Source organism: Dama dama, chromosome 20 (genome assembly GCF_033118175.1).
Source record: "Dama dama isolate Ldn47 chromosome 20, ASM3311817v1, whole genome shotgun sequence".
Classification (NCBI taxonomy): Eukaryota; Metazoa; Chordata; class Mammalia; order Artiodactyla; family Cervidae; genus Dama; species Dama dama.
This window is the reverse complement of record NC_083700.1, coordinates 96,464,970-96,483,084: the sequence shown is the minus strand read 5'-3', so window position 1 is coordinate 96,483,084 and position 18,115 is coordinate 96,464,970. Positions and strand designations below refer to the sequence as shown.

The window sequence follows — 18,115 nt, the reverse complement described above, 5'->3', positions numbered from 1 at the left end:
TCTGTGTGTGTTAGTTGCTCAGTTGTGTCTGACTCTGCGACTCTATAAGCCTGCCAGGGATTCTCCAGGCAAGAATACTGGAGTGGGTTGCCATTCCCTTCTCCAGGAGGTCTTCTCAACCCAGGGTTTGAACCCAGGTCTCCTGCATTGTGGGCAGATTCTTTACCATCTGAGCCATGAGGGAAGCTAAATTATCTACTGAATGCCAAACATCTAGTTAGTTGTTTAACTGGAATTCAAACTCAATGCTACCCTTTCAAGTCCAGGTTATGTCTAGTCTACAGTAGTTTTCTCTGTGTGATGGGGAGGTTTTCTTCTTTATATTTTTCAGTATTCTCCAAATGGTATACAATGATGTTTACTACTTTATTTAGTGCTATTACTGTTTCAGTCAAGTTTTTATTTTTCAACAAAATATACAATAATATTTCTCTAACATACATCTGAATTTAGTCTTTACAGCTTTACAAATTATATCTAGATTTCTTTATAAAAAATTCAACATTCAGTTCAGTTCAGTTGCTCAGTCGTGTCCAACTCTTTGCGACCCCATGAATCGCAGCACACCAGGCCACCCTGTCCATCACCAACTCCTGGAGTTTACTTAAACTCATGTCCATTAAGTTGGTGATGCCATCCAACCATCTTCTCCTCTGTTGTTCCCTTCTCCTCCTGCCCCTAATCCCTCCCAGCATCAGGGTCTTTTCCAATGAGTCAACTCTTCGCATGAGGTGGCCAAAGTATTGGAGTTTCAGCTTCAGCATCAGTCCTTCCAGTGAACACCCAGGACTGATCTCCTTCAGGATGGACTGGTTGGATCTCCTTGCAGTCCAAGGGACTCTCAAGAGTCTTCTCCAACACCACAGTTCAAAAGCATCAATTTTTCGGCCCTCAGCTTTCTTCACACTCCAACTCTCACATCCATACATGACCACTGGAAAAACCATGGCCTTGACCAGATGGACCTTTGTTGGCAAAGTAATGTCTCTGCTTTTTAATATGCTATCTAGGTTGGTCATAACTTTCCTTCCAAGGAGTAAGCATCTTTTAATTTCATGGCTGCAATCACCATCTGCAGTGATTTTGGAGCCCAAAAAAATAAAGTCTGACACTGTTTCCACTGTCTCCCCATCTATTTCCCATGAGGTGATGGGACCAGATGCCATGATCTTAGTTTTCTGAATGTTAAGCTTTAAGCCAACTTTTTCACTTTCCTCTTTCACTTTCATCCAGAGGCTTTTTAGTTCCTCTTCACTCTCTGCTGTAAGGGTGGTGTCGTGTGAAAATCTAAGGTTATTGATATTTCTCCCAGCAATCTTAATTCCAGCTTGTGATTCTTCCAGCCCAGCGTTTCTCATGATGTACTCTGCATAGAAGTTAAATAAGCAGGGTGACAATATACAGCCTTGACCTACTCCTTTTCCTATTTGGAACCAGTCTGTTGTTCCATGTCCAGTTCTAACTCTTGCTTCCTGACCTGCATATAGGTTTCTCAAGAGGCAGGTCAGGTGGTCTGGTATTCCCATCTCTTTCAGAATTTGCACAGTTTATTGTGATCCATACAGTTGAAGGCTCTGGCCTAGTCAATAAAGCAGAAATAGATGTTTTTCTGGAACTCTCTTGCTTTTTCAATGATCCAGCGGATATTGGCAATTTGATCTCTGGTTCCTCTGCCTTTCCTAAAACCAGCTTGAACATCTGGAAGTTCTTGGTTCACATACTGCTGAAGCCTGGCTTGGAGAATTTTGAGCATTACTTTACTAGCGTGTGAGATGAGTGCAATTGTGTGGTAGTTTAAGCATTCTTTGGGATTGCCTTTCTTAGGGATTGGAATGAAAACGGACCTTTTCCAGTCCTGTGGCCACTGCTGAGTTTTCCAGATTTGCTGGCATATTGAGTGCAGCACTTTAACAGCATCATCTTTCAGGATTTGAAATAGCTCAAGTGGAATTCCATCACATCCACTAGCTTTGTTCATAGTGATGCTTTCTAAGGCCCACTTGACTTCACATTCCAGGATGTCTGGCTCTAGGTCAGTGATCACATCATTGTGATTATCTGGGTTGTGAAGACTTTTTTTGTACAGTTCTTCTGTGTATTTTTGCCACCTCTTCTTAATATCTTCTGCTTCTGTTAGGTCCATACCATTTCTGTCCTTTATTGAGCCCATCTTTTCATGAAATGTTCCCTTGGTATCTCTAATTTTCTTGAAGAGATCTCTTCTTTCCCATTCTGTTGTTTCCCTCTATTTCTTTGCATTGATCGCTGAGGAAGGCTTTCTTATCTCTCCTGGCTATTCTTTGGAACTCTGCATTCAAATGGATATATCTTTCCTTTTCTCCTTTGCTTTTTGCTTCTCTTCTTTTCACAGCTATTTGTAAGGCCTCCTCAGACAACCATTTTGCCTTTTTGCATTTCTTTTCGGTGGAGAAAAAAACATTTCAGGAATTCTGGTGCCTTGAATATATCATTTTTATAATTATGAAAAACAACAAATACCATTTTAATTTTTATCTTTATAAATACTATTTTTTAAAAGGAAAAACTTTGTGAAACAAAGCTCCAAAATAATGCACTGAACACTTGTGTCTGAGATACATCCTTTTAAGTTCTGGCTCTTCACACTGTGAGAGCTTTAGTAAATTGCGTAGCTTCTCAGAGGATCAGTTTCTTCATATACAAAACAAGGTCAGAGTAAGGCCCCCAGCTCCCTACATCAACAAGGCTTTTGTGAGGATCAAATGAAAAACGAGAAGTGAAAGCACTGCTGACTTATTCATTCAACAAATACTATATTTATTGGGCACCTACTCGCTGTCCAGTGCTAGACAGTGAGAACACAAGAGAAGACAGTGTCTACCCTGATGGAATTGAAATCCACTGGAATTTAAAACCATTTCAATTCAGTGAGATAAGTACTATGACAGGGGAGTACCAGGTGCTGTGGAGCAAAAGACAGGCATTTAATTCAGTTTGGTCACTAGAGGAAGGGACAGCTAAGCTGACACCTGAAGGATGAACAGGAACCAGCCAGGTGGGGGCTGGGGACAGAGACAGAGGAGGCGCATGTGCTAAGGCCTGCAGAAGAGTGGTGTGGCTGGCTAGTGCCACTGCAAGTTGTTCAGGCTGGATGGAGTGTAGAGGACGTGAGGAAGTGGTGATAAGTTAGTTGAAGGGGTGAGCAGATGCAATTCATATGCAGTCTCACCATCATAGTATCATCACCATCACCAGTTTATGTGTTTCTATTCCTCGGCATAACCTTATCTTGCTTTCTCCATTAAAGTAAGAGGAGGGATGCATAGTCTCCTTTCTTTGTAAAACACATTATCAAGTGAAAGTGTAGTAGGTGTTGAAGATAGGATCCAACCACCAACCTGGTTCCTGCATGTGGAGAGGGCCTAGAGAACTCACCGAGCACAAATGGGTTGAGGGGTCTTACCTCTTTGGACTACAAGAGCTACAGATATTCCTGACATGCAAGTACCCATCCACTGTTCAGCCCACAAGCTGACCTCAAGGCCCAGCTTCTGAAAGAACTGTGTCATTTCTCCACGAAGTCTTAGGAGCCACACTGCCCCCAAAGGCACCAGATCTGTTCTCCACCTTTTGGTAGAGCTTAGAGAGAACTAACCAGCTCGAACATCTGGTACGTGACACCAAAGATGATCATTCTTCCGGCTAAGTCGTCTTGGCAAACAGATCATGCTCCTCTCCCAGCTACCCTAGAATCTTGTTAAGGTCTATAATTCACTTTCCAACCTGTGAGAGTTGCTCCCTTAGTCACTGGAGCTTTCTAGAGAACGAATAGTGGTGTCAGGAAGCCGCTGAGGATAATTATCAATTCAACTGTCTTCTCAGTCATCAGCTGGCTAAGGGCCCCCAAACAAATGGAGAACTAAGAAAATGAAAGGAAACTGAGGAAATGAAAGGAAGGGTGATGGACACTCCTAAGAAAGAGGCTGAGACTAAGGAATCTGGGCAGAGGATGAGGCAGGGAGGAGGAGCTGGGGGAGACTGGCCTGGAACATTTACTTCTCTGAAGTAGTAGTAATAGTAGCAGTAGTAGTACACATACCACACTGACTTGATGCTTACCACACTCCAGGCAAAGTTCTAAGCATTTTACAAAAACCACAGTTTACATAAACTGACTTACTCAGGCGTTAGAACTCTATAAGGTTAGTATAATTATTATACACATTTTATTAGATGAAGAAACTAGGTACAAACAGATTAAGTAATCTGCCACAATCATACTGCTAGTAAGTGGCAGAGCTGGGATTTAAATCTAGAGAGTCTGGCTCAGAATTCAAGCTTTTAACTTCCACAGTATATTTAAACATGAATGCTGAATGGCAGAAGGGGACAGGCAGCCAGAGTTAGCCAGGTACCAGACAAGAACGTTTTATCTAGAAACCTTAGCATGGAGCCTCCCCTCTGACGTGCTGTGAGCTACTGATCCTCTCACCAGCTGAACAACATCACTTTCTCTGTGTACTATGATGTCAAAAATATTGGGCGGCTCTAGCTTACATAAACAGAGAAGGCAATGGCACCCCACTTCATGGGGTTGCTAAGAGTCGGACATGACTAAGCAACTTTACTTTCACTTTTCACTTTCATGCATTGGAGAAGGAAATGGCAATCCACTCCAGTGTTCTTGCCTGGAGAATCCCAGGGACGGGGGAGCCTGGTTGGCTGATGTCTATGGAGTCATACAGAGTCGGACATGACTGAAGTGACTTAGCAGCAGCAGCAGCAGCAGCTTACATAAAACAAGGTCATGACTTACCACATTTTCACTATTAATCTAAAATCTAATTATGCAGAAATTTCCTCTCCCTTGCTCTGAGGCAGTTTTGTATTTTGTGTTTTGGCCTGTTACCAGATGAGTTACCAGCCAGCCCAACTACGTTATTCCATGGCAGTTCTGGTATCAGGACAAGGCTACTGTATTCTTCTGTCTGACTGATTAGTTGGTTGATTTGGTTTCTGGTAGTATTATTACTATGGAGGGGACAAGATCAAGGAAAGGGCACACTCAAATGGAAGCTAGTCAAATTTAACACACACCTTGCGAAATCAGTTTGTCCTGATTAAAGGACGGCCTGTGAGTGTGATTCCAAGGGTCTACAGTATTTCACAGGTTTGCCCCAGAGTCCAGGGTGCAGCAAGGCTGGGTAGCATTATGCAGACTGCAGCCTACCACTCAACTACAATGAGGACCACTAAGCCGCCAGTGGGGTGATGATTCACAACAGGCCTCAAACAGGGCGGGGATGGTAAGATTCCCAGGGGCAAAAGGTCTAGTTTCAGGACCATCTTCTTCCTCTGTTCTGATTCTGGGGTCATGTGTAGCCTTCAGAGCTGTCACTGTATCACCTGGTAAAAGGAATGAGAAGAGGAAAGGTGCAGGGGGCAAAGGGAATGTGTACTTAAGAAATGGTAAACAGGAAAACAGAACTACCATATGACCATACCTGGGTATTTTTCTGAAGAAAATGAAAACAATAACCTGAAAAGATACCTGCTCCCTCATGCCCACAGCAGCATTATTTACAATAGCCAAGATATGGAAACAATCTAAGTATCCACTGATGGATAGGTAGATAAAAGAGCATGAGATACACACACACATACATATATACATACAATGGAATAGTATTCAGCCATAAAAAAGAATGACATCTTGCAATCTGCAATGATACGGATGGTCCTTGAGGGTATTAGGCTAAGTGAAATAAGTCAGACAGAGAAAGACAAATACTATATGATCAGTGAATGTAACTTATATGTGAAATCTTAAAAAAGAGAACAGACTGGTCATTACTGGAGGTGGCAAGTAAAGGGTGGGTGAAATTGGGGGTAAAAGGAATCAAAAGGTACAAAATTCTAGTTACAAAATAATTAAGTCATGGGATAGAATGTACAGCATGGCAATTATAAGGGCTTCCCTGGTGGCTCAGTCGGTAAACAGTCTGCCTGCAATGCTGAAGAGCTGAGTTCTATTCCTGGGTTGGGAAGATCCCCTGGAGAAGGAAATGGCAGCCCATTCCAGTATTCTTGCCTGGAGAATTCTATGGACAGAGGAGCCTGGTAGGCTACGGTACATGGGGTCACAAAGATTCGGATACAACTGAGTGACTAACAGACAACACAGGACAACTATACTTAATAATACTGTATGGTATATTTGAAAGTTGCTAAGAGTAGACCTTTAAAATTCTCATCACACACAAAAACTCTGTAACTGTGTACAGTGATAGATGTTAATGAGACTTACTGTGGTAATCATTTCATAAATATCAAATCATTATGTTGTACACCTGAAACTAATAAAATGTTGTATGTTGATTATGCCTCAATTAAAAAAAAAAAAAAAGAAATAGCAAGCAGGAGTAAAGGACTGGATTTGTGTGAGCAGGACAGTATGAAAAGCCGAAGTCAGCTCACCCAAGCTTACTAATACAGCCCACAAGGCTCTTCAACATCTGGTGCCTATCTACTTTCCAGCCTCACCAACCTTTAGTCATTTATTCTTTCAAGAAAAAAATGAAAAGAGTGGCTAGTTCAGCTTGCAATTCACAAACAATCTCACAAGCACTTTTCCTCAATACAAGTGCTGTGCTTTGATATACACCAGAAGTGCTTTGAACATTTTCACTGTGTCATATGGAATATTAAAAAGTTGTGTACTCAAGGAAATTCAGTAAAATTAATGATTTCTACTGTTTCATCAAGGACAGATTTAAGTGAAAACGGCATTTAAAAAAAAAACTCTAAGTGTGTAGTGGTAAAGAAAACAATGACTGTGAGTACAGTTCAGTGCCACTGCCAGGATTTGGGCTAAGGCACCAGTAGTTTGCCTGTTATTGCTCTGCAACAACAAACAGCATCTTGGCACTATTATTATGAAAACAGCTTTGACCTTGTAGATACCCTGAAAGGTTTTCAAGGCTCCCCAGGGTCTGCAGAGCACATCTATGAACCACTGTTCTAGGCAATGGGGAGGGATTGGCCACTCCTGGAGCTGTGCTTTAGGGCAGGGGTCCCCAACCTCCAGGCCTTCTGTTAGATAAGTGGCAGCATTGGATTAGAAATAAAGTGCACAACAGATGTGCAATGCACCTGAATCATCGCTAAACCACCCCCCAATCCCCAGTCCACAAAAAAAATTGTCTTCCAAGAAATCAGTCCCTGGTGCCAAAAAGGTTGGGGACTGCTGCTTTAGGGCCATCAAACTGGCTGTGATAGCAGAACAAACTGTAGGCTAGAGAGGGGACTGGAGGGCACAGTGAGGCTGTGGCAACCTGGAGGAAAGCAGGGAAGGTGTGTAGCTGACAGGGAAGGTGTGTGGGGACAGAAAGTAAGAAAAAGAGATGAGGGGTGTTATGGGGAGAGGGAATGAAGCCACAGAGGCAAAGCTGATCCTGATTCTGCCCAGTGACTGGAGATGGAGGTGGAGTCAAAGACCACTACCGTCCTCGAAGGAAGGCATGGGGCCTAATTTCTCTCCATCCCCACTGCCTTGTATGGAACTAGGCACAGAGGGTTACCTCAATATATGTTACCTAATGAAAGTCAGGTAACGTAGGAACAGCAGTACCATCAAAGAAGGGGGGAATCCACCAAGGGCAGCTCATTGGGGATGGGAAGCAAGGGAAGTCTGTGTCCCTGGCAAGCTTCAGCCAAAGGAGGGTGACATAGCAGCAAAGGAGGAAAACTCACAAGTCAGGCTAAAGCCATTCTCACCTAGCTCACAGCTAAACCAATCAGCAAATGAGGCACTGTTATAAGTGTGAGGCATGATGAGACCTCAGGTCAGCATGTGATACAGAACCCTTCAAAAAGTCCTCAGATATGTTACATTTATTTTAAAAACCTGAAAAGATACATTTCAAGACATTATTAACAGCAGTTACTTGGGAAGAATGAAATTAAGTGGGTTCAGAATTTTATTTTTTATAGTTCTGTCGTATTTGATTTCGTTTTGTTATGATACAGTTGTTTTACCTTTAGGGAATAAATGTTTTATTTACTGCATGGTTTTCCTTATGACCCTCTCTGCCATTTTCTTCTTGTGCTTCTCCCTGCTTAGTAACTGTCTTAAGTGTGCCAAGGAGCCCAGCTGATCCCAGTTGCCCAATTGAACACTGAAGTTTCTTTGCTTACTCCTTCCTCTGGCAATATCAGATACAGGTCTACACCGCTTATGGAAAGTTTGCTTTATGCCACTTTGCTTTTATGAAAGACCTTTGTTAGTATGTACCCATTTCCAAGAAATACTAAGAGGGTTTTCCTTTTTATGAGAAAAGATGAAAAGTGAAAATGTAGTTCAGCACATCCTGAATGTTATAGTGGCAGCATGCACCGTGAGCAGTGAGAGTGGTACCACTGAACTCCTTCCCTAGGCACTACACTCAGCATCTAGCTGATGGAGCTTGGAACTCCATCTGTGAGCATCTGTGCTTGATATCCATCTATTTTGTGCATCCATTAGCAAGATGTGTCCTAAGATAATTGCTTTACACCATTACGGCTTAAGGAAGGTTTCACCAGAAGGTTCTACTTTCAGATAGCGGGGAAATCTGTCATTTCAACCTGATGCAAGTGTTAAGTAAGGGACTTCCCTGGAGGCTCGGTGGTTAAGATTGTTTCCAATGCAGGGGACACAGGTTCGATCATTGGTTGGGGAACTAAGATCCTAAGAACCATCTGCTGTGGCCAAAAGGTAACAAATTTTTTTCTAAAGTTAAGTAAAATGGGCATCCAATCTTACCTATAGGTCTGCCCAACTCTGTGAAGAGAATCCTCTGTAAACTTGAAACTTCAAACACAGTAATGCTTCTGTCAGGGGGCTGCTGTTTTCCAGCTACAGGAAAGGTTTCAATGGCCTCTGTGCACAACAGACATTATTCAGTTCTCCATTGGCCTCTGCTTCATCATATCTGGAATGAAAATCTTCAGAAAGCAGAAATGGAAAGGATGTAAAAATACTGACTTAATGTTCAGAAAAGATAAAGATCAACCTGTATTCCCTAAATCTATGTGTTATACCAGTAAGTAGGTAATCACAAGGCAATCATAGATTTCCCCAGTCTTTAAAATCAGGCACTGGAGCGTTTAAAATGCTGACACAAAGCTTTGACTTAACAAGTGTCTGGGTTAAAAGTTTTCAAATTATGCTTCCACTGCGGCATTCCAGACCCCAAAAGAAGTAACTGGACCCGGATAACAGATATGGACACCTTTGTTCTCTGAAGAACCTCACACAGAAGGTAAAGGCTGCCACTGCTCTGTTGTCCACTTATTTAGAGATGAATGAATTCTGGGTCCATCTCCCAGTGGTCAGGTCTAAGACTCACAGGGGGGAGGCAAGAGTCAGAAAGGAAAAGTAGATGCTGAGAACAGCAGGTGGCCTGAACAGGAACAAGGTTTTCTGCCAACTGCCTAACTATTGCTGGTTTTCCATCTGATGACTTCATTTTCCAAACGTCCACTGCTATTTTTAATCTCATGGCTCCACTTATCAGCTGCCAATGTTGATTTGTCAATTTCTCTATGCAGTGAGTATGTACTTCCCCTTTTCCCAACAGAAAGCTCTGAAAATGTAGTTTAAATCCGAATTCTAGGCCCTCATGCTAACGTTTCTAAAGTGTTTCCTAACTGGAAGCCGGATGTGTTTCATCATTACCTCAAATCACATGTCCCAAACTGGACTTGTCCCCAACCCCCAGCTACCACCTCCTTCCTCCTTTCTCTTTTTCTCTATCACATTATCACCCTGCCAGTCACTCAGCCACAGAGCCTTTAAATCATTTCTAATGTTGCTTTCTCTTCCAACCTCATAAGCTCCAACTATTACTACAGTCAGGCTCTCCTTCAGCCTGGTATGTAGTTCCTTGAAAAATAACACCCATTCATCCTTCCAGGCCCATTATAAATTACTGAGAGCAGTCCCACAAATTACAGGAATAGTCCCTGACTTTTTTTCTACTTCATCCAACATTGAATTGAAAGCACATCTACTATTGTAATACTTAAGAGTCAGCTCCCTTCATGCACACGTGGCTCTCCCATGAGGCCTTAAGCTCCTCAAAGGCAAGGACGTATCTTTTTCATCTTTGTATTTTCAGCATCTAACGTAGTATCTGGCACAAAAAAAGGGCTCCAGTTAATATCTGAATGAATTATTTCATCCATAAAATATTTCTTTATTGTTCAGAAGAGAACATTAACACATAGAATAATCCTTCCTATTGTGCATTTTATTCCCAAACAAATCTCTGTGGTCCACTATTTCCAAGGTCTACGAAAGCTCAGGTTATGTTCCCTCTCCCTGTGGCCACAATGCTTCCAGGGACAACCTTGAACACTCTTGACTTTTAACTCTTTGCTTTCAGTCTTGCCATAGGTTTGAATATCTTGGTCCCTTCTTGTTGCCTATAGTAGGGGTTGGCAATTTTTCTCTGTAAAGGGCCAGAGTCAATATTTTATACTCAGTGTGTCACATGGCCTCGTCACAAAAACTACTCAATTTTGCCTTTGCAGAGCAAAAGCAGCCAGAGATGATATGAAAATGAATGAGTGTGGCTATATTTCAGTTTATTTATAGATGCTGAAGTTTTAATTTTGTATGATTTTTTGTGTCACAAAATATTAATTTTCTCTTGAATTTTTTTCTAGCCATTTAAAAATGTAAATGGCTTGCAGTCTAGACAAAAACAAGTGGTGAGCCAGATAAGGACTGTAGGCCATAGTTTGCCAATTCAGCTTTCCTTTCCTCACCAACTCCATCTTTCTACACACAAACACACACACACATTTCTGTTCATTTCTACCTCTAGTAGACCTACAGTAAAAACAGTCTTCACAATTTCTTTATGGACTTTTATTTTATTCTGTTTGGAGCCACTCCAGGGCTGGGGGGAGAGAAAGTGAGTGGGCTTTTGAGTCATTAGGGCCTAGATTCAGAATCTAGCCTTATCGTGTAATAATGAGGTAACCCTGGACATAATATTTAACCTCTCTGTGTTTCACTGTCATCATCTATCAAAAGGGAGCAATAACATCTACGTGACAGGGATTTTGTGAGAATGAGCTAATCTGAATCAAGTTCATGGCACAATGCCTGGTTTATAGTATGCCCTCAATAATCATAATTATTACTCTAGCTTGGGATACGGCTTCCTCAGATCAGCTGTGACTATGGAAAGCAACCCAGCCACTCTGTAAACCACAACTGGGCAGCAGAAGAGAACAAACGGAGAGCAGAGTAGAAAGGCAGAGACAGAATTTGGAGGTTTTCAGACACATGACCCAGGATTCTGAGTGCCTGGTTGGCCCTGATTCCTTCTGACACCTTTCCAAATTCTAGTGGGCCTCTTTTCCTCCTCAGAAAGAACTTTTGACTCTCACACTACCTGAATCTTCTTAGCATTCCATATGAAATACCCAGAAGAGCCCTGGAACCCTCACCTCATTCCTGCACCTCTTCCTGGTATATAGCTGGGAAAGGGTAAAATCTCACAGACTGGTCTGCCATCGGATCTTATACAGGTCAAGCACTCAGCTCTCTCTCAATTATTCATGAATTTTCTGCTGTACAAGGAATGAATTTTTTTCAGAGTTCAAGAACTAGTCTTTCTATAGAAGCTTTAGAGAAAAAAAAAACAAGTACACAAATAAGACATTTCCTCCCATAAAACATCAGTAGGGGGGCAGATAAGACAGATAAGCTTGTGGTATCTCTGTCCTTGATCCGAAAAGCCAGATTTGAGCCTGGTACTTCCCTATTCCAACACTTCTAATGGGTATCTACTGCCTCTGGAATGACCAAGGTCCCATGCTGTCACTCAGGGCCTCCACAATCTTGCCCTAGCCCACCCCTCCGGCATTATATCTTACCACTCCTCTACAGAAGTCCTGATCTATAGTCCAGGCAAAATGGACAGTTTCTACCTAACTTCACTGAACAATTTCCAGCTTCCTACACTTGTGCATAACTCAATCACAGTACCTGTAGCATTTTATTGCACATCTCCCCCTAGACTGTGAGCTAGCCACAGGGCAGAGACTGTGTCTGATTCACCTCTGGGTCCCCTACCCGTAGCACAGTGCCTGACATGGGGCAAACATTCAATAAATTTTAATGAATGAATGAAAACATCTGAAGTTATTTTGCTCTTAAACTGTTTTAGTTGGACTTCTATTAGCAGACTAAGCACAGTTTGGGTCACTGTCAAGAAGGAGAAAGACCTAAGAGAAAGAAAATCATGACCAATGTGATCCAAGCAACGGAAAATATGTTTTAAGAGTGAAGTAAAAGAAAACATGGCTGTTTAACCTCCAGAAGAGAAGATGAGGCTCAATTTGATTCTGGTTTTAGGTCTACAAAAGGTTCTCATGAGAAAATCTTGATCTCATGCTCCCTTATAATCAGAGGGAACTTTTCCATATTCATGGAAAGTGGAAAAAGAAGAAACAGCTTAAGTTCAGGTTAGAGAGGCTTAAGTTGGAGAGAAAGAAGAACCAAATCAGGGAGCATTTTTCAAAATACATTATTACTGTACTTTTTGGCAAGTGAATTGAAGGGGTTTGGCTGAGTACTGTTTTTTTTGGGCCATGCTACGCAATTTGTGCGATTTTAGTAATCTGACCAGGGACTGAACCCTCGTCCTCAGCAGTGAGAACACAGAGTCCTCTGGACCGCCAGGGGATTCCTGGTAGGCATTTTTGTTGAAGGCTGTGCAAAAGGAAATAAATATGCAGCTCTGTTCCTATTTGCTGTGAAGATCAGGTAAGACTGGTAAAAGTCAGGTAAGACTTCTCTAATGAGTCACTGACTTTTTTTTTTTTTTGGAGCCACTGAGTTTTAATTGACCCTTTTCCTACTGGCAGTTTTTGTCATATCATCTTTTGCAGTCCTGTGATGGAACAATCTAGTACAGGCATACCTCAGAGATACTGCATGTTTGGTTCCAGATCACCTAAATAATCAAGTCACATAAATTCTTCAGTTTTTTGGTGCATGTAAAAGTTATATCTATACTATATGGTAGTCTATTAAGTAGGCAATAGCATTATGTCTTAAAAAAATGTACATACCTTAATTAGAATTAATCATTAAATCAAATTAATATTATTAAAAATTAAAAATAATAAAATACACTTATTGCTAAAAAATGTTAACCATCATGACAATACATAGTTGCCACAAACCTTTAATATGTAAGAAATGCAATATTTTTGAAGTGCAATAAAATGAGGTATGACTATGTTTCAAATTTTCTTGATGGGACAATGGAAAAGAAAGAGAAGGCAATGATATCAGAGTAAGACAGCAGGGAAATGGTCATAAAAATATACCTTCTATAAAACCAATACTTAATTGGATATCAATAATAATTATCAATAGTATTACTATTGGGACTTTCCTGGTGGTTCAGTGGCTAAGACTCCATGCTCCCAATGCACGAGGTCCTGGTTCCACTCCTGGTCAGGGAACTAGATCCTGCATGCCACAACTAAAGAGCTCGTGTGCTGCAACATAATGTTCCCATTCTCCAACTTCCTTTACCTCCTTTTGGAAGACAGAATAAACAGAGCCCCAGTCACAGCATTTGGAGTCTTGCAGTATAATGAAAAGAACACAGGTCTCTGAATCCAACACTAATAGGTTTGGACCAAGCTCTGTCACTTATGAGCTACATGACTTTGGGAAAATCACTCTAGTCTTTCTGAGGTCCAATTTCTTCATCTTTAAATTGGGGTTAAATATCCCCATGTTACAGGATTCTGAGGATTAAATAAATTATAGTGTGTAATACATCTGATATACTCAGCCACAAAGCAGAGTAGAGACTAGATAAACGTCAGTGTTCTTCTCTTCACACCTCTATACATTATGGCCACAATTCATCATTTCAGTTTATTTCCCTTCCTCACCAAATCCACTCCTCTCCCTCTACTTCATCCCCACCTCTAGACTACTGCCCAAGCTGTTCCTTCTCACTGGAATGAACCTCCTTCAAGGCCTAGCATAAATTTTCCAACCTTCAGGAATCCTTGCTGAACCCCCTTTGGTCATGTTGGGATTGATTTCTCCCACTTTGTTTACATTCTTTACTACATTTACTAGAGTCAACCTGATTTCAGTTATTTATGTACTTATCTGTCTTGCCAACTACACTGGAGGGAGAAGGCTCTGAGAAGACAATTACTTATAGGAGGGCAGGAAATGTGTTGCTCTCTTCTGTGTGTATTTCTCAATACCAGGGTCCTGTATGTAGAAAGAGCTCAATGTGTGTTTTTTGAATTGAATCTTGCCACCATGGTTTTTCCAGTAGTCATGTATGGATGTGTGAGTTGGACTATAAAGCTGAGCACCGAAGAATTGATTCTTTTGAACTGTGGTGTTGGAGAAGACTCTTGAGAGTCCCTTGGACTGCAAGGAGATCCAACCAGTCCATCGTAAAGGAGCTCAGTCCTGGGTGTTCATTGGAAGGACTGATGCTGAAGCTGAAACTCCAATACTTTGGCCACCTGATGCAAAGAACTGACTCATCTGAGAAGACCCTGATGCTGGGAAAGACTGAAGGCAGAAGGAGAAGGGTACGACAGAGGATGAGATGGCTGGATGGCATCACTGACTCAATGGACACAAGTCTGAATAAACTCTGGGAGTTGCTGATGCACAGGGAGGCCTGGCGTGCTGCAGACCATGGGGTCGCAAAGAGTCAGACACGACTGAGCAACTGGACTGAACTGAATCACTGACTGAGAAACTTTACGGAAAGCTCCTGGACTGAGTTTCTAAAATTCTGCTCTCACTGCCTGACTTGTAACACGCAATTTTTAAAGTATACTAATATTCCTAAACTAAGAGCGACCAATACTCATGCAGTTTGCTTCATTCTATCACCCACTCTTTCAACACACTCTGGACTCGTCTAAAGGTATTTCTTCAGGATACAGGAAGACATGGCTGGGAGGACATCACTCCCTCATGGAGGTAGGTGACCCTGAAGAACTGTTTCTACCCTACTGGTTAGAATGACAGCCATTGAAACCATATTAAAAAGCAAACAGTATTCCAGGCCAGAATACTGGAGTGGGTAGCCTTTCCCTTCTCCAGGCAATCTTCTCAACCCAGGGATTGAACCCAGGTCTCCCACATTATGGGCAGATTCTTTACCAGCTGAGCCACAAGGGAAGCCCAAGAATACTGCAGTGGATAGCCTATGCCTTCTCCAGCGGATCTTCCCGACCCAGGAATTGAACCAGGGTCTCCTGCCTTGCAGGCAGATTCTTTACCAATTGATTTTCAGGGAAGCCCATAAAGCAAACATGTAGAATCCAAAAGTAGATCTGAATGATTTCTAGCTGCCTCCATTCCCAAGTCTGTAGAATACATAGTTTTGACATGTCACATATAAAGCACTTAAAACAGTATATGCCACATAAGAAGTACTCAATAAATGTTCAATATTTTCTTATAAAGTAGCAGACTGGAAGAAAACAGAGAATCTTTCACTTTTCATATTATTTCTACCACTGACTCAAGTCTTGTCCAGTCTTGTCCCTTCCCCTCTGTGGGCCTCTTCTCATCTGTAAAATCGAAGAAGAACCAGATGTTGTCCAAGCTCGCTGTGCCTTCAATGAGGTATATTTCTCTACAATCACCAAAGAGCCTTCCTGTTCCAGATGGTGAAGCTGCTGGCAAGGAAAAATTGTAGCTGCTGGTTCCCAGAGGAGAGGGGCCAAGGCAAGGTCAGGACAATTGATTGGTAAACCACCTGTGCACCTTCCCCTGTGTGAACTATAACACATTCAGTGCAGGTTCCTGAACAGAACATCACCTCCTTGCCAACAGAACTCACAGCAGAGGCAAGGCAAGAGGCTGAAAACAATAGTAGCAATGACAGATTCTGCCTTGTGCAGGATTCCTGCACTTTCTTACCTTTGATGCCTATAATTAGGGCACCATCAATCTAAACTAGGACTCTCCTTAGGCACAAAAAGAAGGAAGAATACAAAGGCCCACTCTGAACCTGAAAGCTCATAAAACAAAGACCAAAGCGAGTATATAAAAATGTCACTGACTCATCTGACTGCACACACTGCAGAGGCCTACTATGTGCCAGGCAGAGGAGGGATGAAATAGGCATGGTCCCTTTCCACCAATGTACTCAGAGCACATCTTGGGGGACATATTCCAAGGCATACTGTAATCAGAGCTATATTCAAGGTGTAGCTTCTGCTACAGAAGATGGGAAGGGGCAACTAATACAGTAGTGGGGATCAGAGAAGCTTCAGTGGCAGGTTACAGGAGACACAGGCCTTGAAAGATGGAGGTGGGGACTCTAGGAAGAGTGAATAAAGGAACATGCAAGGGAGTACTTGAGGAAATTGAAAAAAAAAAGTTTATTTTGCCTGGGCCATAGGGTGCAGGTTTGAGAGAACAAAGGGAAACAGGGCAGGAGAGAGATTTGGGAACAGATTATAGAGGGGCCTTTCCATGAGGTCAAGGAGCCCAAACTCCATAAGGTAGGCAACAAGGCCAACCAAGGTTTCTGAGCAGAGATATGTTGAGAACATTTCTCAGGAAGATCACATGGGCACCCATGAAAAGGTAAAAGGAACCAAGTTACTAAATTACTATAGGATCTTCATAAGTTTGTGCCAGAATCCAACAGCTCCTGTTCACAGAACTCACTGCCCAGGTTCAGCTTCATGCAATCCGAGTTTAAGAGGTGCTCCCATGCTAGGCCCTATAAACATCAAAATCTGCTAGCAAAATAGGCCTCCCAAAGTCAAGAAACCAAGTAGCACTATGGATCACAGAAAGGGAAAAGCTGATGTGGGAGAAGTTGGGGAGAGATCACCAAAATCTCCAGCTGCCCCAGCTCCATATTAAAAAACAAAACAAAACACCAACCCTCTTTACATTACTTCCAGCCAAAGCTTCTTTAGAGGGGCTGAAGCTAAGGATAGTGGGGCTGAAAGCACTTGGGTCAATGGCTGAGGATCCAGTGAAATAACAGACATGAATTGTCCAGCACAGTGCTGGGCATAGGAGGACTGGTCAACAAACACTGACCCAACCTGCAAGGTCAGCTCCACCTGTAAATCCCACTGAGGCTTCAAAACCTAGACCACTTTAACTCTTCCCCCAAGGCCTTTCTAACGTCCAAAATGACCTAATTCCTAGAAATCACACTCATTTCATGCACAAAATATTCAGCACCCAATTCATGACACGTGTCACACTAAAAGACTGCAACTCACCTTCACAATGACCCTCCTGTGCCCTTTTAATACAAGAGAAGCTAAAGCTCTGGGTGGGAAAACAACTTGCACAGCTACTTAGTGGCAGATACAGTCTGTCTCCTTAGGGAGTTAGTTTCCAGGCCACCTGTCAGATGGTCAGTGGCAGATCAGAGGCCGGCGTGGTGAAGGCGCACAGCTACTTAAGTGGCAGAGGTGAGATCTGAACCCAGGTCTGCCTGACTCAAACTCGAGTCTATTTCCATTTCAATCCTGTCACCCACGCTGGCCTCTGATCTGCCTGGAAACTCCCTAAGGAGACAGATTGTATCCCACACTATTTTCTCTCCTCACAGGACAGCGACCCACACACGTCAGGAACTTTGAAGTGAAAACAGTTCACTTTAAAATAATGGAGTACACAGATATGAAACATTCCTCACATGAAAAACTATTCATGACGTTGGACTGCCTGAGCCTTGAGCCCAGCCATATAGCCTGATACGTACCGAGTCTCAAACCGGCCCCTGGCTAAACTCCGACCTCGGACACCTGTCACAACCCAAGCCCCGAACCCAGGCGCCGGCTGAGCCCGGACTGGAGACACACGATGCGCCCAGAGCTCGTCCCAGACGGAGCCCCAAGGACGGTCTTAAAGAAGCTGCTCCTTCAGCTGTCCGCCCCCTCCTGCCCGCCCGGCCGGCAACAGAATAGAATCTGGTCGTGACCTCGGGCCGTTCCGAAAGCCCCAAGAGCTCCTTCCCAGGAACAGGACTCCTTCACGGGCAGCACCCCCTCCCCCGTGGGCGCCCCATTTTACTCGCAGAGGTATCTCGCTGTCTGG

At 42.7% G+C, this 18,115-nt stretch overlaps 1 protein-coding gene across 5 annotated transcripts in view; it reads right to left on the bottom strand.

Moving 5' to 3' along the window:
- The window catches only part of MKNK1 (MAPK interacting serine/threonine kinase 1), a 48,730-nt gene that overhangs the window by 27,249 nt on the left and 3,366 nt on the right, over positions 1 to 18,115 (bottom strand). For 3 of the 5 annotated variants that reach the window (XM_061121990.1, XM_061121992.1, XM_061121996.1), the window contains exon 2: positions 8,783 to 8,964. The exons of 1 other annotated variant lie outside the window; for it this stretch is intronic. The gene's annotated coding sequence lies outside the window, so the exon portion shown is untranslated. Of the gene's footprint in view, positions 1 to 8,782; positions 8,965 to 10,043; positions 18,054 to 18,115 lie in introns of those variants that run through there. One more of the 5 variants, XM_061121991.1, reaches the window with a different exon arrangement.